Raw genomic sequence first — 27,386 nt, 5'->3', positions numbered from 1 at the left:
CTATCATTTGTTTAACTAGATTCTGCAATGGAGGACAAGAGCAATCCGCTACTCTTAAGGTTGTCTTTCAGGGAAGAACTTTGCCTAGCAGGTTAAGAATTGGATGTGTCATACCCTGTGAGACCTTTTGTGGCTCCTGCAATGCGATGCTACAGCCTCTACAGGTGTCAGGTGGGGCACCTTGCTGAGGGATGTGATGGACCCAGAAGGTGTCTTCTATGTGCTGGTCCCCACGAACACTCTGTGTGTACATCGGCTGAAAAACGTTGTGCCAACTGCAAGGGACCTCATCCTGCAAATTCTTTGGAGTGCCCATTTATTGCAAAAGCCATTGCAGTAGAGAAACTTTGGGCAAATGGTCGTTCATATGCCCAGGCTGTTAAGGAAGTTGAGTTGTCAGTAGAAAGACAAGCTCCTGGTCTGGTTGCGCCAAGCTCGCATGCTTCCTATGCTTCAATTGTGGCAGACTCCAGCCCTCCTTGTTCCTCACGGGTAGCTCTTACCACTGACAATCCTCCCCAACGCCGTCCACAGCACAGGAACACCAGAAACACCAGGGCTCTCATTATCCTGCAACTTAACATAGACGGCATACGCACCAAACACCAAGAGCTCAAACACCTAATGCACAAGCACAACATACACGTAGCACTAATACAAGAAACAAAACTACAACACACATAAAACACCCAACATCCCGTCCTACTCCACAATGCGACAAGACAGAGCCCATGGAGCTGGCGGGGGCCTCATCACATACATACATGAGAGCGTCTCATACATCGACACCACACAACAGACGCGCAGAGACATAAACGCAGACCAACACCTTGAACTTCAATCACTCAGAGTACAGACNGTTTTTGTAAGTGGTATAAATTAGGAGTTGATTTACATTTTCACACGTCGAATATGAGTCGCGGTCAAAAACAAAATTACTGAATAAAAATATCTGCTCCATGTGCAGCGAAAATCGCTTTTAAAATAGTAGGTGCTTGAATTGCGTGGGAAGAAAATGGATGAGCATTGATTACCTTAGTTGTCACTAGCTCCAAACTCGATTATTGCGACACGCCCGAACGAAGCCTGTTAACTTCTTTGTACGTTCATCAACTGCTGCTGATCGCGTCTTGCAGGACTGAGCGCCGGTACCGTGTTTGTGACGGCAATGCTACGAGCTAACCGACGCACACATAACTGAGTTTTTATGCCGCACTCTACACGCTCTTATGCTTGCAAATGCCCACAAACTGGCGCCCGTAACTCCTTGCCTCACTTGTTCTTGCATTGTCGCTCAGGCGCAGATTTTGCGTGGTTACCTCAGATGTGCAATTAGCCCTCCAATTGATGTCTTGCACTTGCTAAAAAATGCTATTACCACTGCTCGAACTGGTCATGAATACTGCCTGGTTGTATACTTGGATATTGAAGGAGCATTTGACAGTGTCTGGCATGAAGGACTGCTTTTTAAATTGCAACGCATTGGAGTTGGTGAACAAATGCTGTCTTGGTTGTACAACTATCTTCAAAATCGGACTGTTCAAGTACAGGTTGGAGTTTCTAAATTGTTGTGCCAGCCAGTGAGAGTAGGAGTTCCACAAGGAGCTATACTCTCCCCTACCCTCTTTAATGTGATGCTTCATGACCTTCCAATTTCTCCACATGTGACACTGGTGGAGTACGCGGATGACATAACACTTTTTGTTACTTGTTCTTCCTTGGCTAAGGCTAGGCATCGTATGCAGCGGTGTCTTGATGAGATAAGTGAGTGGTGTACTCGATGGCAGTTTCGGCTTAACCCAGCAAAGTGCTCGTATCAGGTACACACATCACACCGGACAGCCCCTGCTACCACACTTAAAGTCTGTAACAGGAATATTCAGCATGTGGCCTGTCAAAAGGTGCTGGGATTTCATTTTGACTCTCCACGCCTTACATTTCGGGAACACGTCAGGATAACACGCAATGCTTGTCTGAAACGAATGCAGGTGCTTCGTGCACTTGGCTCGGTGAAGTGGGGTGCCTCTCGGCGATTGTTGCGCAGAATATATGTGGCCTTTATAAGGAGCAAGATGGAGTATGGTTCAACAATTTTATGGCACATTTCTAAAGTTTTGTTGAAACAACTTGAAATTGTTCAAAACTCTGCCCTCAGATACATCCAAAGAGCTCGCCGTACAACACCAATAGTGTCTCTGCAAGTTGAGAGCTTCATTGCGCCTTTGAAACTGCGCCTCATATCTGTTCATTAAATGGGTCATAAGGTATTTGTACATGCCTGAAGGTGACCAAGTGCCAACCATGCTGGGTTTCACTGACCAGGGACTTCATCGTGACACACCATTTGTCAGCAGAGCTCGTGACTGCTTTCGCAAAATGGGCCTTTCACTCCCTCGGCGATCTGCGACTCCCCTGATAAGTCCAATCCCTCCTCAAGTGGATCTCACTGCAAACATTCTTCTCAACTTGAAAGAAAACCCCTTAATTAATATGCCTCATCATCTTATTCAGAATTGCTTTAGTGACTTTCTCCTGGGTCACTATCAAGTCTCAAGATGGGTCTGTTTCAGCTGGACTTTTTGTTCCTTCAACCCAGTTGGCAACTGGTCGGTTGCTCCGGCAGGAGCACACGGTTCTGGGTGCGGAGCTGTTTGCTTTACACAAGGCCATGCAACTTGCCACCGAGGATGGGTCTCTGAGGGAGCAGTCAATCCTAATTCTGACAGATTAAAGGTCTGCTCTGCAGCTTATATCCAACTCATCTGGACACTCATACCGCACAATTATCTTTGAGATACAGAAGCTGATGCTGGTGAAGGGACTTGGTGTTTTGCTGGGTCAGAGGCCACAGTGGTGTTCGTGGAAATGAGTTCGCAGACAGAGTAGCAAATTTGGCACATTCTAACAACCGCTCAGCAAGATCTCAGCTGTGTTTTGAGGAGTGGATCTGTGGACACGCCAATGGGCAGCTGACGTGCTAGAAACAGGCAAGGGGACCTTTCGAAGAAGTTTGGGAACTGAAATAGCCTTTGTTGATTACGGAGTGCTGCCACGCTCAGTTGAGTGCGCTGTGGCACGCCTGCGCCTGGGACATGCTGGTGTCTACGCTCATTTGGCAAGATTCAACCTGGCCAATTCAAGTAACTGTTCAGTATGTAATGTGGAGGACACAATTGAGCTTTTCATTCTGCACTGCACACAATTTTCCAACCAACGAAGGGAATTCCGCTCAAGACTGGAAGGCCTCTCACGACGATGGGATCTTTTCCCAGCTCTCGGCGGTGGGGACGCCCCAACAAGGAGACGCACTTCTGCCATCCGTCATCTGGGTCAATATTTGCTAAGCTGCAATATTGTGACCAGGCTATAAAGTTTGTAAGACGTGGGAATGCTAGCGGCGCGGTATTGAGTCCCTTAAGGTCTATGACTCGTGCCAAACGTTTGGTTGTACCAAACGCCCTATGGTTCGGCTAAGGCGTGTCAGTCAGAGACCAGACTGCGCTAGCGTCTTACAATTGTGTTTCGATTTAGGGAATGAAACACAGAAGTAATTCTCCTAATTTACTGGGTCAAGGTCATTTTTGTGCACTTTCACTTTGATTCATGCGTTTATTTCTTACATTATTTACAGGTCTGGTTCTATGGACATGACTTCTTACTTGTCTTTCAGCTCCGCTGACTTGTCTTCCAGCTCCCCTGACTGTCACAGCCAAGCCATGTTTCCATCATCACCCATGGCCGGCAGTCCGTCTCAGACAGCGCAAGACATCTCTGTCTGTTGCGTTTATAAAATAAATATTAACACAAAGGTACAGAAAAAGAAAACTTCTCGCCAACTCCGAGGATTTTTCCTGCGAGTCGGAAACAGAACCGACGCTAACATTCAAAACTGAACATGCTCTACCGCGGGTCGCGGGAGAGGAGAAAGTCAGTTGCGTTCATTGCGAAAGCACTGTTCCGCTCTCGGAGTAATTATGTTAGTCCGGGAGCTTTGTGTCGCACGATTTAATAAGGGGGTAATGAAGTCGGCAGACTCGATCCTTGTTTCCTTATATTTCGGCGTCGAAACCTGCACGTACAGGATTCTATATGAGTGTGAACATACAAGAAACCGAGATCATATAATGATAATTATAGTTTAATGAACGCAGTCCTAGAAGAGAGCTGCTTTAAATCGAGAATACAAAGCACCATGATCATCTAGGATGATAATTAGTTTTATGACCACAGTTCCAGGAGGGAGCTGCCTAATTTCAAGCGAGTGCAACATTCAAGATACGAGATCAATCGTACTCTACTTAATCTAATTAATCTCGTCGGTCTGTCTCATGACTCTAACTGAATACATAGCTTATAGCCTCATTATAAGACACATAGAACGGAGCGGGCAATAATGAACGGTAGAGCGATCACATCTAGCCGACCACAAATGATTCCGACAGATTTAATTATTCACTATTACTCTCATTAGCAATAACAAAATGATTCTTTTTGAGGATCTGACAAAAGCAGGCTACTGCTAGAGTACTAGGTTACTGGCACCTTTACATACAGGCCGACTGCTAATGGTAATTAACTACTGCTAGGTTACTGGCCTGGTTTTCCAAACTGGCTGACCACGGTAATTAACATGACACAGGGTAAATTCGTAGGTTCTTTAACTTACGGTCTTTGAGGCTCTGGAAAGACGAACGTGGACTTCAATTCTTCAATGCTTTTCTAACGAATAGCTTTTACTACTAGAAATGCCGTACGATACCTGCAAATATGGAATAAAGTATTTAGACTGGAACTATAGAACATTTAACTTCACAGCACAGCAGCTTTTCTGACAACCCCATTCATTCTCAAATCGACGATATTTCCATACAACCAAGGCACACTTGACACGCATCAGCTTAAAAAAGAAGCCAAATCAATTTGCAATGATTAAATGATCATCTGTAGCAACTAGCCATTACAAACCATTCTCCACAAGATTTCTATTTTTAGGGCAGAACAGAAACTACTAGATCTAGCTCACGACAATTATCGCCTTGAGATGACGCTGTATTAGTTGATTTACTAAGTTAATTCAAATCAAACACTAATGGATTGAACAAATAATTCAAATCTAACGGACATTCTGTGATATGCCGCTGGCTTAGAGGCGCCCATCTTGACTAAGTGACGTACAACTTCACACAACAGCTTCAGGAATAAAAAGTAATCACTGATATTCTCACTAACAGTTTCTGCTCGTTCATAAAATCTCAATCACCCAGTAAATACACATATTTCACATTTAACACATAGACACACAGAAATAAATTTGGCACAGCTTCCCTCGTTGCCGATCCAAACTTCAACTGTGCGCGCATCGGGTGCGTCGCTGCTGCCGGACTTGAATTTTCCGGAATTAGCAGGCAATTCGATAATTTGCATACTACGATACACGTTTAACATTATATTTACTCTACAGTTTAAAGTTACTATCTCGAGCTCCTCGGTCAACGATATATTGATACTATTTTTACACGTTGAAATGAACGTGACAAGCACGTGTACGATCTTGCGCTCTCTAACATTCAAAATCTCTTTTCATATTGATATTTGCATTTGAAGGTTTAATTTCCAAAGTAATATCTCACTATTTGTAAATTAAACAGTTTTACCAACACGACTGGCTTTCTCCCTCCGAGGTTTGCCAGTCCTTTTTTTCAGTTCCTTGGTTCAATTGGTTGTAAATTCGATTTTTCAGTGAAGAGAGGCCGGCGCTGACTGTTGATTCTTTCTGTTGCCTTGGTATGGAAGACTCCAGCTGCCTTGCTGGTTCAAGGTTTGGCCCACCTTCGGCCTCTGGAGCAATGGAGACTGGTAAGGAGGCTGTGTTGTTGGGTGTGGATGATGCTACTTCAGGTTCATTTATTGTTGAGGAGTCGGACTCGGCGAGTGTTATTGATGCTACCCCTTTTGTAAGTGTCACTAGCCGGAAGCGCAGGGATCGGGAGTATAGTGGATCTGCTGAAAATCTCTATGGTGCCAAAGTTAAGCGTGTAGCTGCACCTAGACCTAGTCAGGAACTATTGAATGCACCTCAATATTCCCACCCTGGTAATGGGGCTCAAGTAAAGCTTCCAAATAATGCCACCCTGCTTAGTGCTGGATCTGGGCAGACCATCTTGGTAAAGGCACAGGGTCCTAATGCTCTGACATTTCTGAAGGATCCAATTGGCCTGGCTAAAGGTATAAAGGACTCACCATTTGGAGCCATCAATTATCTAATTGTGCGTACAAATCCTAGTCGACAAATAATTGCTCTGGAATCACCTTCACTTTGTGGTCAGCAAATGTTCAATTTCCTCTCAGTGACTACAATTGGCAAATGGTCAGTTCGCTGCTACCAACCTGGTATTAGAAATTTTACTTATTCTGTTATTCACGTTCCATTTGGTTGAAATTATGTTCCGTTTTACTGTAACGGAGACCTTAAAGATTAAGTTAGTTTAAGTATTGATTTCGAGAGACATAATAAAGCATTAAACGCTGAACTTTTGACTGCTTATGTGATACGGAGGTGACTCAGAGGGTGTTCTAGGCTACTGTATTGCTCACAGTGACCCGAGTGCAATTCACTTACCCTTTTGAAAGTTAATGCTTTTTTCGTTACTATTTTGGTCTGACCCAACTGTTTAAGACGTCTCTGACGCATTGATATACTTGGCAGTATTGCCGGCTTTCGAGCCCTTAACTTTACGCCCTGTGGCGCTTTAACCTTATTAACTTTGCTAAGTTGGGTCGACCAGTCATTCATTAATACACTAACCTTTGCACTTAATTGCACTGTCCAACACCTTTGTACCTCTAAAAGGCTTTAATGCCACTTCTAAATTGACCCCAGCGGTAATAAATTAGAAGGTTAGTCTCGAAATACTTAATCTCGAACCATTTATTCTTTGTATAAATTGATCAATATATCTTGATCCTCATAATGATTCATTGCATACGATACAATAGCACTTGTTCCATCAATCTAATCTTGGTTTATAACTGTTAATTTTACAGTATAACCTCCGGTTTATTCTCGTACGTCGCATCTCTTTTGCCGAGTGCTACATGCCTCCAGTGCAGCCAGCGCGACATTATTTCTGCTGTACGCGTTATTTCATTTGAGGTTAGATTGGGAATATGCGTTCACTGTCAAGTTTTGTACCGCTAAATTGGAATAACTGAGCATAATTGGTAAACTCATTTATCAACTCCGGCATTCATTAAGTAAGATCTCTTTTTCTACTTTCAGTTTCCTCAACTGCAACCAATGTAGTTCCGGTATTCTACTTCTCTGGATCCGAAGCTTATCCTTTAGAGTTTCAATAAAATTGTTAGCAGTTATGTTTGTATGTTGTTTGTATGTGTTTGGGCCTGTCCTTACACTGGGTCTGATGTGAGAGTCTGTGGTGTTCTTGGTCCAATTGATCCCAGTGTTGATGTAGAAGAAGTGAAGGAAATTGCTAGCGCTGGTGACTTTGTTATTGAGGATATCATTCGTTTAACTAGATTCCGCAATGGAGGACGAGTGCAATCCGCTACTCTTAAGGTTGTCTTTCAGGGAAGAACTTTGCCTAGCAGGGTATGAATTGGATATGTGTCATACCCTGTGAGACCTTTTGTGGCTCCTGCAATGCGATGCTACAGGTGTCAACGGGTGGGGCACCTTGCTGAGGGATGTGATGGCCCCAGAAGGTGTCTTCTATGTGCTGGTAACCATGAACACTCTGTGTGTACATCAGCTGAAAAACGTTGTGCCAACTGCATGGGACCTCATCCTGCAAATTCTTTGGAGTGCCCTTTTATTGCAAAAGCCACAGCAGTAGAGAAACTTCGGGCAAATGGTCGTTCATATGCCCAGGCTGTTAATGAAGTTGAGTTGTCAGTAGAAAGACAAGCTCCTGGTCTGGTTGCGCCAGGCTCGCATGCTTCCAATGCTTCAATTGTGGCAGACTCAAGCCATCCTTGTTCCTCACCGGTAGCTCTTACCACTGTGACAATCCCAGTGGATGTTCATCAATCTCAAGGCAGCTGATCAGGTGTAGTACTTACCAAGCAGTCTCAGCCTCTTGTGAGTCAACGGGGTCAAGCTGTTTCCACGGTTGTTGCTGCAGAGAAGCGGGGGGGGGAGTGGACACCTTTGCAGACTTGAGAGGGATCATGAAGGAGGAGCTGGCTTCTAGCGAGAAAAGACTGGACAATATTATTCGTGCTTCACTTACTGGTTTTTCTATTATATTGGGTCAATTTTTGAATGAAGTGTTTAAGCTGAATGGCTGAATCTAATGAATGAGGGTTCAAAGGAAATATCTCTGCTGCTTATTAGTTTACTGAGGAACGCTTTTGGACCGGAGGTTAGTGAGGCACTGCAGGGAGAGTGGCTGCCGGCCAATAGAGTTGTCTCTGGACAGGATCAGACCTCAAGGAAAAAGACCTCGGAAGACTGTGTCACAACCACTGTGCAAACAAAGAAAGTGGCTGGTACAGAAGCAACGAGAAGTTTGTTGCCCTTGGAAGGATCAGCATCTTTGCAGTTGGACCGTGTGCTTCCTAAACAAGGTGGATGCTCTAGGGAGCGAGGCAAGGGCAAGTCTGCAAGTGGTAGAGAACTATCTCAACGAGTTATAGACTGAAGTCTCAGCATTCGACCCGTCCTCCTAGAAGGGAGCTGGGATTGGAGATTGTGCAGCTAAACTGTCATGGCCTGCGTGGGAAACTAACAGAAATAAAGCTTTATCTATATAGAGAAAAGCCAGATGTTGTGTGCCTCTGTGAGACTTGGTTGGGAGCCCATGGAGCCTTCTTTCGTTGGTTATTCTGGAATGTGGTCACATCGGGAAAATGCATTTAGGGGTGGCATGGCAATTTTAGTTCGGAGAGATCTTCAACAACAACAGTTTGATATCCCAGTATTTCCAAGAGGTTCCAATCTTGAATTTCAGTCTTTAAAGATCAACACTAGGATGGACTGTTATTGGTAATTTCTATAATCCAGGTCATAATGCAGCCCATGATGAAATTAATTTATATCTATCTCAACTTGGTGACAGCTTTGTGGCTGTTGGAGACTTCAATGCCCATTCTCCTCTGTGGGATGCCAGGGGCAGATCTAATGTCACTGGAAGATCCATAGAAGTAGCAGTTGAGGCCTTGCCCATATGTCTCTTGAATGATGGAAGCTTCCCTACGTATATAGACAATCAACATGGTACTACATTCTGTTTGGACCTGGCCATTTTGACTTCAAATTTGCCAACTCGTGCCATTTTGACCCAAGGTCCAGATCTGGGTAGTGACCACTTTCCTATTTGCTGCAAATTAGGCATTAAAATTGTCAAGTCTCCTGAAAAGACACCAGTTCGGTGGAAACTTTATCAAGCTAACTGGCTATATTATCAGCAACGCCTTGACAGGACACCTGCCCCTTCAGAGTATGGCCCTAGAGATGCTAATAGTGCTTACATTTCGCTGTCAAATTCCATACTGAAAGCTGCCTCTATGTCGGTGCCCCGCAATTCTGGACAGAGGCACTGTCGCTTCTCCACACCATGGTGGGATGTAGAATGCTCAAGGCAATGGCTCTAAGACGTAAAGCTAAGGAGAAATTATTGCGTTCGCTCACTCCAGCAAATCTTATTAGAATAGAATAGAAATGTCGGCACTGAAGAAATAGGCCCATGGCCTGTTGCCGATTCTTGAATTTTTCGTGACTTTATTCACAAGGGATCCGGCCTTTAGAACCCGATCTTTCCATAACTGACGATTGATTGAGATAGCTGCTGGACTTATTGTCTGGTCCGTAATTTGCTAGGCATTTTAAAACTGAACATATGCTCCTGCTTAGCTTCGTCTAGTCTGTTCTTGAAGGCGTTCATACTCGGAGCGTCAACGATGCTATCAGGACGGCTGTTCCACATGTCGGTGACTCGAAGCGAGAAGAAATGTTGTCGCATGGATGTGTTACAACGCAGTTTTTTTTAGTTTATAGCTGTGGCCCCTGGTGTTGGTTCTTGTTCCAAATTCTAGTAATCCTTCTGGAACCTTGTATAAGCCATGAGTATACTTGTATGCAAACGTGAAGAGCAACATGCATATGATCTCTATTGAGAACATGGCCAGTTGTTTCAGGAACTCGTTATAGTGATCGCGAAGCCGCCGTAATGCTCGAATTAATATGATCCCGAATTAATTTCAAGGCTAACGAATTCCACAAATAACACTCGAATGCATTGTCTGTTGTATTAACCTGTGAAAGCATCGACAGCCCTTACAGCATGCTAGTATAATATTGGTAGACTACAGCAAGAGGAACGAAATTAACTGTGAGATGCACAGTCTAACAGAATGAAAGTTTTGAAGTTTTTCTAAGAATTTGTAGGAATGAATTGTTGTTAAGTAATCTCTGATGGTGAGTTGAGGGCTGATGAAATGTGAATATGAACGACTTTGGCGTCATTTAAAATATGAGTGGGGAAACGTCGGTATTATTTTTGAATTCTTATAACAACAATTCATTCTTCTATTAGTGTTTCTATCTTAGCTAAATCTACTCTGTTCACTTATTAACCAATCAGTATTGACGGTCAAAAAACATAGGCTGAAGTGTGCATCTCTCAATATAATTATCATAAGTCTCTTTCGATGTGCGTTTTTTTAAAAAACCGGGCCACGGGCGTCATTCGCGTCAACTTCCGAAAGCGCGGACATAGTCGAAACACTGGATTCCTAGTTTCCTACTCCTGATCAAAAGTCGCTTTCGAGGAAACCTCAAGAACAGTTGACAGGATACCGCCCCATCACCCTCCTTCCGTGCATGGGTAAACTCCTGGAGCGAATGGTTCTGCGCCGTCTGGAGTACACTCTGGAAAGCAAAAGCGTTTTTCCCTCTCTACATCTAGGATTCCGTAAAGGAAAAAGTACAATTGATGCTTTGCACTTGCTGAAAAATGCTATTACCACTGCTCGAACTGGTCATGAATACTGCCTGGTTGTATACTTGGATATTGAAGGAGCATTTGACAGTGTCTGGCATGAAGGATTGCATTGGAGTTGGTGAACAAATGCTGTCTTGGTTGTACAACTATCTTCAAAATCGGACTGTTCAAGTACAGGTTGGAGTTTCCAAATCGTTGTGCCAGCCCGTGAGAGTAGGAGTTCCACAAGGAGCTGTACTCTCCCGAGTCTCCCCTACCCTCTTTAATGTGATGCTATATGACCTTCCACACTCTCCTCATGTGACTCTGGTGGGGTACTAGTATCATGGAATATATCTACTTGGCGAGCCGCGACTGAATTTTTCGAGCAGTGGTTTTATGGATTTGCCAGCCGTGATTNGTGTCACGCCTGCGCCTGGGACATGCTGGTGTCTACTCTCATTTGGCAAGATTCAACTTGGCCAATTCAAGTAACTGTTCAGTATGTAATGTGGAGGACACAATTGAGCATTTCATTCTGCACTGCACACAATTTTCCAACCAACGAAGGGAATTCCGCTCAAGACTGGAAGGCCTCTCACTACAATGGGATCTTATCTCAGCTCTCGGCGGTGGGGACGCCCCAACAAGGAGACGCACTGCTGCCATCCATCATCTGGGTCAATATTTGCTAAGCTGCAATATGGTGACCAGGCTATAAAGTTCTTCAAAGCCTAATTAATCCATCTCTTTCTCTCTTTACAATTTACTGCCACACTGGCTGGTGGAAGTGCTAAAATTGAATAAAAACTAAGTAGAACCAAAAAGTGAAGTGGAGTGACCAAAATCCCAGTTGTGCTCAGGCTGGGAGGTGTGCTACCAGCATACCCAAAGCCTTCAAATCAAATTAAAAAAAAAAAAACACCACAGTGGTGTTCGTGTAAATGAGGTTGCAGACAGAGTAGCAAATTTGGCATATTCTAACAACTGCTCAGCAAGATCTCAGGCTCTCAGCTGTGTTTTGAGGAGTGGATCTGTTCCATGAACTATGAAGACAATAGCGGCCAATGGGCAGCTGATGTGCTAGAAACAGGCAAGGGAACCTTTCAAAGAAGTTTGGGATCTGAAATAGCCTTTGTTGATTATGGAGTGCTGCCACCGTGCCACGCTCTGTTGAGTGCACTGTGTCACGACTCACACCTGGCAGGTCGCCTGCACGGGCTGCACCTGCACGGTGCACCTGGGACATGCTGGTGTCTACGCTCATTTGGCAAGATTCAACCTGGCCAATTGGCCCAATTCAAGTAACTGTTCAAGTGTTCAGTATGTAATGTGGTATGTGGAGGACACAATTGAGCATTTCAATCTGCACTGCACACAATTTTCCAACCAACGAACAGAATTACGCTCAAGACTGGAAGGCCTCTCACTGCAATGGGATCTTTTCTCGGCTCTTGGCAGTTGGCGGTGGCTGGTGGGGACGCCCCGACAAAGAGACGCACTGCTGCCATCCGTCATCAGGGTCAATATTTGCTAAGCTGCAATATGGTGACCAGGCTATAAAGTTCTTTAAAGCCTAATTAATCCATCTCTTTCTCTCTTTACAATTTACTGCCACACTGGCTGGTGGAAGTGCTAAAATTAAATAAAAACTAAAGTGGAACCAACAAGTGAAGTGGAGTGACCAAAATCCCAGTTATGCCAGGATTTGCCAGCCGTGATTCCATTTCTTTGAGTTTGAGCCGTGATTCCATTTCACCGAGCCGTGAATTCCATATCTTGGCCATGAAAAGCCATTTACGTGGCGCGAATTTATTTACAAAGTCCATGTACGTGTTACCCCAAATCTCTAATTTTACCCTAAAACAGTCAAATGGCAATGATAAAATTTGTTTTTACTGTAAGTTGAGCACGTGTTAGGTGTTAATGCAGTCTGACCGCTTTGACATGACCGCAACTATGCGCAATCTTCAACAAAACGTTTAGTTGATTTGTTTACATTATGATGTTTATGTTTTTTCTGCAGGATATTTTGGCAGGAACGGTAAAGCAATGCGGAAGTTGAAAATTTTGTGAAGTGCAAACCGCGATTTTTCAATTAAACAAAAATTTATGACATTCAAGCCACGAGATTTCATACCTAATGAAATAATATGATATTAGAGCCGTGATATTTCAGACAAAAATAGGACTTTTCCAGCCCTGTGTGCTCAGGCTGGGAGCCTGGGAGTGGGAGGTGTCAGGGTGGAATTCTAGAAATGGAAGTTCACTTATAAAAAAGCTTTCCACCCAAGGTGGAATGCTTTCCTTAGATACAGTGCTCTGCCAAGTGCCAGGTGACTGACTATAAATGAAAAGGAGGATCAAAAGTGGACAAACTGTTTCAATTGTACAGTACCTCAGATTTGTTGTAAAATTGTTTGATAGATATTTTCTATTTTTCTTTTATTTAATGGATTTTTTGAAAATTATCCAGGCTTTTTGTTTGTAATGATCAAGTTCAAGTTGAGTATTTAGTTAACCAGTACAGTACTGTAGACATATACCATATTTGGAGGCAGGGCTTATGTGCACAACCAATCACAGCTTGAAAGCATCTCCATCAACCAATCACAGCTTGAAAGCATCCCCATCAGCCAATCACAGCTAGAAAACAGATAACATTACAATTCCATTAACCAATCACAGCTGGAAATCTGGAAGGGGCTAAAATCACAATCCAATCAACTAATCACAGCTGGAATGTGATAGGTTATGTATATGATATGATGGACTGAAAGTGGAAAGTTCCTGGCTTTTCCAAGCTTTCAGGTCCTGCTTTCCAATATGCTATGTGTACTGGTTAATTTAATATCCCTCTAGAATTCCAAACTGGGAGGTGTGCTACCAGCATACCCGAAGCCTTCAAATCAAATTAAAAAAAGTCGGCCTGACTGTGACATAGTGGAGCGAGGGCCGAGGGGCAATGAAATTGCTGATCGCGTGGCTACTGGCTAACCTTGCACATGGTGTGGACAGATCATCTCGATCAACACTGTGCTTCAGAGAATCATTGTGCCAGTTGCAAAAGTCTTTCCTCAATCAGTGGAAGGAACAATGGCATAGAGAGGTGGCATCAACAAGCATTGGCCGCTTCTGACTAAGTTTAAAGGACTCAATTAATTATACTGATTATAGTGGTCTCAGTAGGAAAATACAATGTGCTGTATCACGTCTGCGCCTAAGCGCCTTGGTCACGCAGGCATGGGTGCTCACCGCACTCACTTCGGGATGGCCCAGAATCCAGTATGCCCCATTTGTAACCAGGAAGATGCTATCGCACAGTTGCATACTTTTTGCTAACATGTTCCAGATTTGCAGTGCAGAGAATAGCTTTTGCTGCCGTGCTGACAGACATTGGAGTACCTTGGAGACTTAACACAGTCTTGGGAGCTGAGATCCCTGCAGAGTGCAGCAGGAGCAGAGCACTCTCGTGTATTTTCTAACCTGGCACAATATCTGTTGCAGTCTGGCATGCTGGATTCACTGTGAAGCCAAAGGAGCCATAAACAATTGATTTATGTCTTGTTCTAACTAACTTGTTCTCAGATTCAGACAGTTGCAACTCTCCCATCAGGGCCTCCTAGAAGTGTGTGGTATTAAAATTTACATGAAAAACAGGATGCCAGTCTCCATACTGAACCTCTACAACCCTAACAAAAATATTTCTCAGCAAGCCTTCTCTCACTACTTCTTCCAACTGGAGCCTTCCTGCCTCATAGTAGCCCATAATCCGGGCCACTTTAATGCCCATAGCTCAATTTGAGAGCCAGGAAAATTTTCAAATCAAAGTTGCAAGAGCTTAGAGAATATTCTACTCAATAATACCATGCTTTCTATGCTAACTCCTCCATCTTTGACAACATTTGATAGTGCACATCACAACACTCTCTCTACTTTGGACCTCTCAATATTCTCTGCAAACCTCTTACCATTAGATTCCATGCACATGGGAGGTGACATGGGAAGTGATCACTACCTGCCTTGGTGTTGAGATCTCAACTGTTCAGTACTGAGCTTGACCCTGCTGGAGGTTCAAAAATGAGTCATGGGGTGCATCACTCGTGCACGGTCTGCTGCCCTGCAGCAGAGAGGCACAGTACCATCTGACATTAAGGTCAGTTGCACAAACTTTGCAAATCATACCATCTCTGCCAGTACAAAGTTATTTTCACAAACTAAGGCAATTATTACCCCAAAGTATAACAAGCCTTGGTGCACACCAAGCTGTGCCCAGGCTGTTGAAGCTAAAATGGCTGCCAAGAGAGTATTGATCACAGCCTTCTCCAACCAACCTAGTAGCATTCAAGAGATGTGAAGCTAAGGTTAAATGGGAGGTTAAAGAGCCAAACAGAACTCATGGAGGAGTTACTGCAGCAAAATCACATCCAGCACTCCTAGACATTTCTCAGCTGTAGAAGAAAGTAAAATCTCTTTGCACACCATTTGTCCATAGGTCCCAATCTGTAATTTTGCACGACTCAATTTTGAGTGACACTCACTTGGCAAAACTCTAGCTCTCTTCCTCCACAATGAAAAAACTTTCTTGTGTCCAGCCCCATCTCCCTATCCACCAAATGTCACGCTTCTCTTGGGCATTGCATTTAGTGACAACTTGAACATTCCCTTGAATGAACCTTGTAGAATAAATGAAATTTTCTGTGTTTTTTTCACTTGTTTTCCCATCATTGATATGATATTACCATATCCGTACATTATTGTATTATTGATGCAATATTACTGTATCCATGAACATACCATTGTGCAATTACAATGACCTTATCCACTGCAAGTTTCATATCAGCAGCCTTGTAGCATTTCTTCTGATTTGTAAGCTTGAAGGATGGCTTATAATTTCACATCATTTTAATTGGGTTGAATGAATTCACTATAACAAAAAAAGATCGTAATAACATGCCTGAAACCAAAAAGAATATTTGAATGACAACCAAAATATTTTTTGGAGAAATAAATCACAGTTTAGGATAATTACTTTTCATTCTATGTTGCCTGGTGCACAATTCTATCTATGACATTCTCTGCACAATTTTGTGATGACCGATGATGCATTAATTTTTCGTTAAGTGCAACTTTTTTTTGCTGAGCAAGGTAAATGAAATCAAAATTTTTTGTTGTTAATTGATTTTTTTGTTAACTGGAGCCTTTGCTAATTAAGGTTTTACTGTAAAAGCATTTTTACAGACTGTGTCTCATTTAACCCCGGGAGGGGTGTCCCGTCTCACAGAAATCGCTGCCATTTTTGGGAATGAGATATGAAAAGTCTGTCAATCACGTTTTTAAGCCAACACCTGTGTGCAACTTTTATGTAAGTAAAATTTTTTGATACGGCAAAATTTTTTTTTTACAGACCTTAGCAAATCTCGCTTTTCACACTTTATTCAGGGATTTTTTAGGGGTAGTAAATGTATGAATTCCTAACTTGCTTTATGCTACATAGATAGTAGAAATGTTGAACTTTATGCCACTATTTTTAGTTTTGCAGGATTTTGATTGGTTAAGCTGCTACAAACTTCTACAAAATGTGGGATGCCTGTCCTGATTTACCCCACCTGTCCCTTATTACCCTGTTTAATGGTAATACATGCATGTATTAGTAACTTCATACATACATGTTCAATAACTGTGGCATTTTAGTTGTTGTTGCAGTATTCAGTGCCAACTGCCGCTGCCCATTCTGTGCAGCTTTCCTGCAATGGCATGGTCCTACGCAGTATTGAAGTAGTTCTGTGCTGACTGTGCAGTTCATTGATTTTGGGTAGGCCATTTTGCACTGGAAACTTCCTCAGAGACTATATATATCTCATTTTGCACAGGAAACTTCCTCAGAGACTATATATATCTCATTTTGCACAGGAAACTTCCTCAGAGACTATATGAGTGGTTTAATTTCACCCATATATATATAGTCAGATGGGGTAAGACAGGACCGAAATCACTAACAAGCATGTAGCACCTAAACCATGAATAATTGAAAAACCTTGAACCTACCAAATGGTATGTTGGTGCAATGGACTTCTATCCCCCAACTCATATTTTTTGAAAACTGAACCTTTTTTTGCACAGAGCAAAAAAAGTGGACTGGTCCCATCTTACCCCACTGGGGTAAGATGGGAACTAGGCGGTACCAAATTCGGCAAAAACAAAGAAACACTAGCACCAACATACAAACAGTTCATCAGAACAGTGCTGGCTTATGCCAGCCCCGCCTGGGCGCCCGCACTATCCAACACAAACATACAGAAACTCCAAACACTACAAAACAAAGCACTTAGGATAGTCACAGGCTGCACACAAAGCACCCCCATAGAACACCTTCATGCAGAAACAAAAATACTTCCCATAAAAGCACACCTCGACATGAGAGGAACACAATTCATAGCCGCAGCCATAAACAACACACAACACCCGTGCCACTACCTACGCAACCACCCACCTACACACAGACAAATAGTGCAAACCCCACTCAGATATTACACCAACATACTAGACACAATACCCCCACCCCAAGGCAACACCAGCACAAAAAAACACTTGCACACAATTATGACACTTAGATCGCTGGAGCTGGCCGGCAACAACAAAGTCCTTGGACACCCACCACCTGACATAAGCAGCACAGAAACACAGCTCTCTAGACTGGAGAGAGTACACCTAGCCAGGCTTCGCTTCGGCCACCACCCCTCACTGCAAACATACGCAAACAGAATAGGCCAAGCAGACACAGACACCTGCCCATCCTGCCAGAGAGCTCCCCACACAATCACTCACATTCTCCTGGAATGTCCGCTCTGGCAGGACCTCAGACAACACCACCACATAACCTCGACCCTACAGCTCTGGAGCGACCCCCTGTCAGTGGTGTCGTACTTGCGCGAGGGGGGTCTCTAGTAAAATTGAGACCGGGGAACCACAACAACAACAACAACAACCACTGACAATTCCAGTGGATGTTCATCAATCACAAGGCAGCTGCTCAGGTGTAGTACTTACCAGTTACCAAGCAGGCTCAGCCTCTTGTGAGTCAATGGGGTCCAGCTGGTTCCACGGTTGTTGCTGCGGAGGAGCAGGGGGCTGTGGACACCTTTGCAGACTTGAGAGGGATCATGAAGGAGGAGCTGGCTTCTAGCGAGAAAAGACTGGATAATGTTATTCGTGCTTCACTTACTGGTTTTTCTATCAGATTGGGTCAATTTTTGAATGAAGTGTTTAAGCTGAATCTAATGAATGAGGGTACAAAGGAAAGATCTCTGCTGCTTATTAGTTTGCTGAGGAACGCTTTTGGACCGGAGGTTAGTGAGGCACTGCAGGAAGAGTGGCTGCCGGCCAATAGAGTTGTCTCTGGACAGGATCAGACCCCAAGGAAAAAGCCCTCGGAAGACTGTGTCACAACCATTGTGCAAACAAAGAAAGTGGCTGGTACAGAAGCAACTAGAAGTTTGTTGCCCCTGGGAGGATCAGCATCTTTGCAGTTGAACTGTGTGCTTCCTAAACAAGGTGGACGCTCTAGGGGGCAAGGCAAGGGTAAGTCTGCAAGTAGTAGAGAACTATCTCAATGAGTTATAGACTGAAGACTCAGCTTTTGACCCGTCCTCCTAGAAGGGAGCTGGGCTTGGAGATTGTGCAGCTAAATTGTCATGGCCTGCATGGGAAACTAACGGAAATAAAGCTTTATCTATAAAGAGAAAAGCCAGATGTTGTGTGCCTCTGTGAGACTTGGTTGGGAGTCCATGAGCCATCTTTTGTTGGTTATTCTGGAATGTGGTCACATTGGGAAAATGCATTTAGAGGTGGCATGGCAATTTTAGTTCGGAGAGATCTTCAACAACAACAGTTTGATATCCCGATATTTCCAAGAGGTTCCAATCTTGAATTTCAGTCTTTAAAGATCAACACAGCACTAGGATGGATTGCTATTGGCAATTTTTATAGGTAATCCTATAAAAATAGGTAGCTGGACGTCATAAAATAGGTAGCTGTCATAAAATAGGTAGCTGGACGCATGGCCCAGAATAGTTTGAACACGCTTCTACAGTCCACACAGATGTTAAGCATTCCATTTTTTACATTTCAAGTTTGTTTTTCTGGATTAAACACCTGTGTGTATAGGCAATACACATAAATGATAAAAATGAATACAGCATTCAAGCACACAAATTTCATTAGTTTTTTCACCAAATAACATGTGTATTTGACCATTAGCATTCATTTTCTTTATAAAAAACTGTGTAAATATGTAGTTCTGTTGAATAATGTTATCCAAAATATTTTGTTTCAGAAAACAATAGGTAGCCGTAATGTCAGGTTGTGACCGTTGTGGTGATGTTATTGCACAAAGTCTCTTGACAACTGATGAGCAAGGCTACACTGCTATTCATCGTGCCGTTATTGCAAACGATCTTGCAATTCTGAAGTAACTTCTTCCATATGTAGGTAAGTTGACAGCAATAATCATTATATGAGTCATGTGTAACAATTATTATTTTTTATCTTATTTATCCATTGGTGCTTTGAGTTGCTGTTGCCAGCTAGTGCTATCCAGCTGCAGTCCTGCAGATGGGGTAAACTCATCTATTATGCTTTACTGAAATTTTGCTGTAAGTGAATGCTCCATGAAATATTTCTGCTATTGAATAATAAGTATTAAATTATATTATGAGAGTGTGACAATAGTAAGAACAGACTCATAAGCAATGACCCAGGAGTAATATGAATGCAGAAGAATGAAGTAAGAAGTTAACTCCATGGAAATGAAGTTAGGTTGTTAGAACTACAACAGATTATCATCTTTGTTGAGCCTAAAAGGATCATGGGGTGAATAGGTTGTAAACTCACACATAAACAACCCATTGAAACAGGCATTCAGCTGGATGCAATGGCAGCTTATTTTTAATGCAAACCTCATGGCAGTGATTTTCTCAAACCAATCTCAATGGAATGTTACAGATGGAGACAGAACAATTGAAAAACCTCAAACAATTTCAGGTTAAGCAAAACTAATATGATTGAAAATAAAGGTTTAGGAGAAACTAATAATAATTAATTTAGTTATCATTGATCAAATTTCTACTCTCATAAAATAATGTAAACTGATAGACTAACTAAGTATAAACTACATTTTTTTTTTTTTGCAAAACACAGGCCAGTATAAAGTTTGTAAATAGAAGAACCATATGCAAAAGTAAACAAAGAATAAAATACTTAAAAAAAACTTTTCGACCCACGTTTTTTGGGCGAGCCACAATTTATTTTCTACTTTTTAGTCCACAAGAAAAACGTGGTTTTTTAAAAAGTTTTTTTTAAGTATTTTATTTTCTACTTTTTAGTCCACAAGAAAAACGTGGTTTTTTAAAAAGTTTTTTTTAAGTATTTTATTTTCTCCTTTTTAGTCCGTTGCTACACATGAAAAACGTTGTTGCGAGCCAATTTACTTGACTTGACGTATGTATCGATGATACGCAGCGTAAGCGCCTGCTGGTCTATAACGTCAGCGCCCGCACGTCATACTATATACATATATACTATTTATATATACTTTACTCAATTAAACTAATTTAGGTCTCTAATTGCTAGTTTTTATGATTGTATCTGAAATTGTTAGGCGAAAATAGCCTGCATGCCGAATTTCAGATCTCTAGAGCAATCAGAAGTGGGCTAATTTTCGTTGTCAATGTTAACAACAAACAAACAAACAAACAAACGCGAAGCTAAGCTAAGAAAAACGTGTTAAAAACAGTAACAATCACCAGTACTGTATGGTAAACAATCAAAACTACCTTCCTCTTACCAGTGCAACTCTGACTGAGGCAATCTCTGATAATTACTCTACAGATTGACATGATATTCTGTATGAGCTGGAGAGATTAAAGTGTTAGTTTAATCATGTATAATTTATCAAGAGTATGTGCAGTTATTGTTTGGTCTCTGCTATTGTTTGGTCTTTCTTTTGAAGTTTTCTTCTGGTTAAGGGAGATAAACAAAATACGTTTTTAACACATTTTCTCATTTATGGAAAAATGCACTATTGTGCTTGCCATGTCCGTCTGTCTGTCCATCCGTCTGTCCGTCCGTCCGTCCGTGACCTCAAGTTTTCTGCGACGATAAAATGCGCTCTCTGTCACTCACTGCAGTGAGTACTGAGTTATATTTTTTCTAAATATGACTCCCAGCTCTTGACACTCATGATGAATAGTCGTCTCATCTGCTCCAAAATGTGATAAATGCTGCACAAAAAGTATTCTAGTTTGAAAAATCACTTCTGCTTTTAACCAATTCACACCTTTGAATTGATGTTAATCAGTGTCACTTTTTTTTTTGGATGTGGTGGAGAATTAAACAGACATTACATTAAATGATCATGAGAATATAAAAAAAAAACGAATAATACATTACTACTAAGCACTGTTGTCCATTTCAGATAGAAGGTACATCAACAAGGAGAGCTATGATCGATCCACTGCACTCCTGCTTCTCTGTAAAAGATTCACCGCTCCAGAGTCTGAGGCAGAAAAGCCTGCTCTGCAAACAGAGGTTACAATTTCCTGCACTTATTATGAATTATAATGCTTGACATTTAAGGTTCAACTATTTGCAATTAATAGCTTATAGTACTACATGTTGCTGGAAAAGAAACTTTTTTTATGATGTACAATAATTTTATTTACAGTTCCTTGCTTCAGCTTTCATTTTACAAGCCCATAATCACATTTATAGTAATTAAAAACAAAAACGAGTTAAATCATTTCTAATTATATCATACTTGCATATTTTCTTATTTTCTCATATTTATGCACTTCATTTCCAGATAATTAAATTTATAAATATCAAGCTTTATTTTAAATCCTTTTCTGATGCATTATCATTTATTTTAGCTTTGTTTTTGTTGATGTTCTTCCAGGAAGAGATTCTAGTGAGCCTCCTTGCTGCCGGTGCTGATCCCAACCTGCCTCAGCCTGAGCCTGTCTCCCTGCCCTTACTGATCAAATTTCTACTCTCATGAAATAATGTAAACTGATAGACTAACTAAGTATAGACTAAAATTTTTTTGCAAACCACAGGCCAGTATAAAGTGTGTAAATAGAACAATCATATGCAAAAGTAAACAAAGAAAAGCAGTAACAATCACCAGTACTGTACGGTAAACAATCAAAACTACCTTCATCTTACCAGTGCAACTCTGACTGAGGCAACCTCTGATAATTACTCTACAGATCTTATATATGTGTTATATGTGCTGTTATTTCTTTGAGATTTTCCTGCATGTTAGCTTTTTGGAGTAGAGAATGATTGTATATGATATTTTACAGGAAAATTTAAGATATTCAGTTGTAAGTATTTAAGGAAACCCTTTAATTTACTGCTGAATTGTGTGATTTCTGAAAATAAAAAAAAACTATTTATCAGAGAACGAGATTGGTATTTAAGTTACTTGTACAATGCTATGAAATTTTTCACTAAGATAATTGATCATTTCTGCCTTAACAAAGTAAAATGCACTAGGTGAAGTAGCAGCTTTTTACTAGATGCGCGTTTTCCAGCGTTGGTGGCGGGGCGTGGAGCTACTGTTGGATGCTGGGCGTGGAGCTACTGGCCGTGGATGTAGAGCACAACCTGCAGCCAGCCATATTCTTAGCCAGGGTACGAGCCTCCTTTGGTTTAAATTGGTACTTTTTTAATTAAATATAATTGTTATTTGTTTCTTTGCTTGGCTGACATTTTGCAGACTGTGAACAATATTTAACTTGCCCATTCTTGGATGGCTCTGGTGAACTTTAACTTTTTGGGTCTATGTCATTACATCATATCTTAATACGTCATTCATTTTGATATCCTCCTAATGTATTTAGGAGAGGAGGATATAAAAAATCTGCATAAATTGTTTGCATGAGCTTTTTCTGCATTAATTGTGTGAAGAGTAATATATATATCTGCCTCCCAGGTCAATGTTGAAATTCTCATAAGACTTCTAGAAGAAGGCTGTGCTAACGATGAGGTCTGCTCGTGGATTGCTGATGGAATTTTCAACAAAGCCCAAGTGAAGAAGCTGGTAGAGGCAGCACACGAGTTCGGACCGTGAGTGCCAAACAGCATGTGATTTAATACTGGCCCTGAGGTTATAAAACATACGTTAGCTTGTGACCAATCCTGTAGAACATAGGATCAAAAGTAGTAGCAAAATAAGCGATCATCAGTATGACATCAGCTAATCAAACATATTACAGGTGGTCAAATGTAAAGCAGCAGTTGATCATGATTAGTTTGCTAGGTAATCAATATCAGATATTGAGCAAATTTGATAAAACCTTATCTACTGAAGTGTCAGCAATGTCATTCCTTTAGGATTTTGTGTTCAGCAATGGAGAAACTCTGGCAGAGATAATGCCTTTTTTATGTTCTGTTCTGATTTTAATCTAATAAATCATTATGTATTAATCAATCATTTGTTCTTTGATATTGGTCTCTGAATTTCTGTTCTAGAGGGTTTGTCACAAAAAGTCTGCTGTAGGTATGAGATTTTGTTACTAAGGGACCATGACAGTGCAATTTACCTGCTGGATAATTTCAAACTGCCTGAACGCGACCTATATAATTTCATCAATGACACTGATTGGTGGCAAACAGTTACTGACTGGAACCTAAAATGAAGTAAGGGCAAGGAAATTTGCTGAAAACGAAGTTTATGGTAAATTTCCTCGTTGCCCTGTCCTGGTTTGCATTTAGAGGATATTGTTGGTATATTATTCTGACAAATGAATGTGATGCACTAAGATGAATGCCTGTTATGTTTGGCTAAATTTGTGACTAAAACATTGCGTTGAAAATTAGGAATGATATGTATTGCTTGAACCTGGCGTCAAGCGATAATTGGGGTCATTGCTGATAACGATAATTGTTGCTGAGGAACAGGAAGCTTACACGTATACTTCTAGAGCAGGGGTCTCAAAACTTTTTTCACCAAGGGCCAAGATCAAGCTTACTGAAACCTCCGCGGGCCGGAGAAGTTTGTGGGCGGAGGGGGGAGTTGTACAAATTATGAATAAAATACGATTGTCAAAATTAGCGCACGAATAACTATTTTATTCTGCACTTCGTCTTGCGGAGCAACTGTACACTATTTTTCGACGCTTATTCTCCGCTTAATCTTGAATCTTTATCATTAATTGGCGTGATAAGCACGGTTTCTATATACAGAGGGAGAGGGGACATAATAATTATGACTATAATTATTAGAGTGTAATCTTAACAAATATTCAACGTGAAACAGCATTAATGAAAACCATTTAATTGTTTCTTTTCATACAAATAGCATTGAGTTATGGATCAAAATTACTGCTTCCTATCATCAGAATGGATTGTAAATGTTCGTCGGATAAGGCTGCCCTGTAGCTAGACTTGACATACTTCACATTAGAAAATGTTCGTTCACATAAATAGGTTGTGCCAAAAACGGAAATAAAACCACTAGCAAAGACTTGTAGATGAGCATATTAATTGCTTGGCAGACACTTGTAAAAGTCGATCAGTTTACCTTCTCTGAATCTGTCCTTCAATGTGTCATTCATTGGCTTGCCATTGAATTGCCAATTGAAGTTCAGATGACAAATCTTCACTGGCACAATCAAATAGATTTTGGAAAATATTTAATTGCTGCAGATGCAAAGCGTTCTTAAAATTACTGTTTCAGATTGCAAATAATGCCTTGCGCAAATCTTCTTGGGATGAAGATTGAGTTTTTCGATCAAATTTTCACAACATGGAAAGTGCTTGAAATAGTTCCTCATCAACTGGGTCTCAAACAAAATAAAATACCCTTTGTCGAAACGCCTTCACTTGGGTATACATGTCGCAAATGTCGCCTCACAATCGAAGATTTTACTCATTCATGTGTGTGGTCAGATCCACAGAAAAAGCTAATTTCCAATGTGAGTAGCGGCTGGGTCGATTCTTTTCATTCAGGAATATTTCAATTTGTGCTCGGAGTTAAAAAAATCGTGACGACACCTTGCCACAGGTAAGCAAACGAACGGAAGTGTGAAACGGTAAATCTGGATATTCTGCTTCTATCTCCTCCAAGAAAGCACGAAACTAACGATGGTTAAGTCCGTGATAACGAATGTAGTTCACTATTGAAACAACAAGTTCCATCACAGAAGATACATCCATATATTTGCCACATAGTGCCTGCTGGTGAATAATGCAGTGAAAAACCAAACGCTTGGGACAGCCCTCAATTGCAGCAGCTTTGTACATCTTCCCAACTAACCCTGCAGCTGAAGATCCGCACATGTTTCTTCCACTATCGGTTGTGACTCACTTTAACCTTTTCCACTCCAGGCCGTAATGCAGGAGATTTCTCGACTTATTCGAAAATTTCCTCCCCTGTTGTTTTACCTTGCATGTCCTGCACAGTGGCCAACTCTCAATCACTTCAAAATCTTTGCTGACCCCACGAACAAACAGCAAATGCGAGGTAGAAGTGACATCAGTTGATTTATCAAGCGCGAGAGAAGAGTGCTTGAATTCTCTGGCTTTTTCTTTGAGTTGAGACACTATATCTATTCCAATATCCTCAACTCGACGGGCAACTGTATCTGCCGAAGGGCTGATAGTTTTAGGTAAGTCTACTTTTTCCGGACAGAGTTCGTTGGCTGCTTCAATGATGCATAATTTAATTAACCCACTATCGGTAAAGGCTTTTCTCGCTTTGCCAAAAGATGTGACACACGGAAACTTGCTCTTGTTGCAGCTTCAATCTCGACATTCTTTTTCTCGAACAAAAATTGTTGCGCTGCCAAGTTGTGTCTCGGCGTTTTCAGCTTGTCTGTAAGAAGCTTTCCTTTGAGTTGCGAATAGTTTGATGAGTGTTTTGTATCATAATGTCTCCGAATGTTGCACTCTTTCAGCTCTGCAATACTATCTTTGCATATTAACTATAATGCTCTGTTGCCAATTTATTAGACTCGATAAAAAAGTAGTATGCAGCCCTCTTTTCCTTGAATTCACGGCATTCAGAGTTCACATTTCTCTTCTTTCCTTGTCCCGACATTATCACCTGAAACACTTCCAAACTTGGGTTCACACTGGCAAGCAGACCTGAGGACGATAATGTTCTCCTCAATCAAAGGGTCTTGGGTGGTTCATGGCAACATTTGTAAATATTTTATCACATTTTAGAGACACCAGTCAGGCAGTCACGCACATTTACTGTTTTTTAGTTCATGCGTAATCAGAGATGAGCGCCACATTACGAGATGTACACATTATGTTGAAATACGAGATATACTCTGCGGGCCGGATGGAACCTAGCCGAGGGCCGGATCCGGCCCGCGGGCCGTAGTTTGGAGACCCCTGTTCTAGAGTGAAAATGTTGTTGCTGAGGAATAGGAAGCTTACACGTATACTTCTAGAGTGAAAATGTTGTTGCTGAGGAACAGGAAGCGTGCACATATACTTCTAGAGTGAAAATGATGTTGCTGAGGAATAGGAAGCGTGCACATATACTTCTAGAGTGAAAATGTTGTTGCTGAGGAATAGGAAGCGTGCACATATACTTCTAGAGTGAAAATGTTGTTGCTGAGGAATAGGAAGCGTACACGTATACTTCTAGAGTGAAAATGTTGTTGCTGAGGAATAGGAAGCGTACACGTATACTTCTAGAGTGAAAATGATGTTGCTGATGTTACGGCCGGCCTCTCAACAAGCCTGTTGCAAGCCTGGAGGACAACATACAATGAGGCTCGTTGGTAGCCGAGATTAAGCATGCTCTGTTCAGCATCGGCTATGAACGCATATCCTTCTTTTCCTTGCCAAATCGCATATTCTCGCCTTACGCATATCCTTGCCCTCTGCGGTACAAAAGCATCTTGCCCACCACGAATCCTTCCGACCGCTCCCATATCATGTTTTGTTTCAATCCCAGCTTCCACTTTATACCCCAACCCCAATCTATAATATTGGTCTTCTATTAATGTAGCTCTCAAGCAGGCTTCATTGTTGACTGACTCAAAATGTGTGAACTCCTCAGGTGTTCTACTCACGGCAGCATCTGTAGCGGCATTCGTTACAAATGGGCACATTGTAAAGCTCTACAGGAGAATCATGTCTGGTGCCTCCGATGCTATTCTGCACGCGCCGGAGTCTGGATACAGAATATTACTCTCCGAACTGACGAAGAACTGCTGCCGTGACGGCCAGTATTGGTTCAGGTGTGTCTGTGGTAATTGTTAGGATGAATCTTGAGTTCTATTGGAATCTTTGCGCAATTGGGTTTCTTTTAGCAACTGCTTCTTACTCGGAAAATTTTAGTTTTTAGTCTTCAGTTCATCAAGTTTCTAATATGCAATGTTGCGTTTGTTGCTTCTCAAATTCACGTTTTTAGATACTAACAGA

General features: G+C 41.7%; 1 long non-coding RNA gene across 1 annotated transcript; it reads left to right on the top strand.

Moving 5' to 3' along the window:
* The first annotated feature begins 19,280 nt into the window (after positions 1 to 19,280).
* On the top strand, positions 19,281 to 23,501 carry LOC108678243. Its single transcript, XR_007156655.1, has 6 exons — positions 19,281 to 19,430; positions 21,415 to 21,527; positions 21,895 to 22,002; positions 22,535 to 22,634; positions 22,936 to 23,069; positions 23,475 to 23,501. It is a non-coding gene; the product is annotated as an uncharacterized LOC108678243 (long non-coding RNA).
* The last annotated feature ends 3,885 nt before the right edge of the window (positions 23,502 to 27,386 follow it).

The sequence above is a fragment of the Hyalella azteca genome, unplaced genomic scaffold (genome assembly GCF_000764305.2).
Source record: "Hyalella azteca isolate HAZT.00-mixed unplaced genomic scaffold, Hazt_2.0.2 contig493, whole genome shotgun sequence".
In the NCBI taxonomy this organism is placed as follows: domain Eukaryota; kingdom Metazoa; phylum Arthropoda; class Malacostraca; order Amphipoda; family Hyalellidae; genus Hyalella; species Hyalella azteca.
This window is presented reverse-complemented; position numbering and strand designations above follow the sequence as displayed.